The following is a 487-nucleotide window of genomic DNA, read 5'->3' on the forward strand; positions in this document are numbered from 1 at the left end:
GGGCAAGAGGTTTAGAGGCAAGCTCAAAGGCTGAAGAACCCATTAGGGTGCTGTGAAAGATCCAGGCGAGAGCGTAAGATGGCTGGGACAGAAGAAAGACAAGAGTCACAGAGTCAAGAAATACTTAGCAAGATAGGAATGGATGGTAGGAACGAAGGGGCAATTTGAGGACAAAGTGGGGGTGCGGGAGAGATGACTTAAGAGCATTTGCTACTCTTAAAGAGGACCAGGTTCAGTTCCCACAAGGAAGCTCTAAACATCTATAACTGCAGTTTCAGGGCATGCAATACCCTCTTTGGACCTTGGAAGGCATTGCACAAGCCGGCTCATACATATAAAATAAATCTTTATTATTTATTTTTAAACTTTTTAAATCTTTTTTTTTTTTAAATAGGACATAGCTAGGCGTCGTAGATGGCAGTGCACACCTTTAATCTCAATACTTGGGAGGCAGAAATATATAGATAGACCATATCTTTAAAAAAAA

Source organism: Mus caroli, chromosome 7, assembly GCF_900094665.2.
Source record: "Mus caroli chromosome 7, CAROLI_EIJ_v1.1, whole genome shotgun sequence".
NCBI lineage: Eukaryota > Metazoa > Chordata > Mammalia > Rodentia > Muridae > Mus > Mus caroli.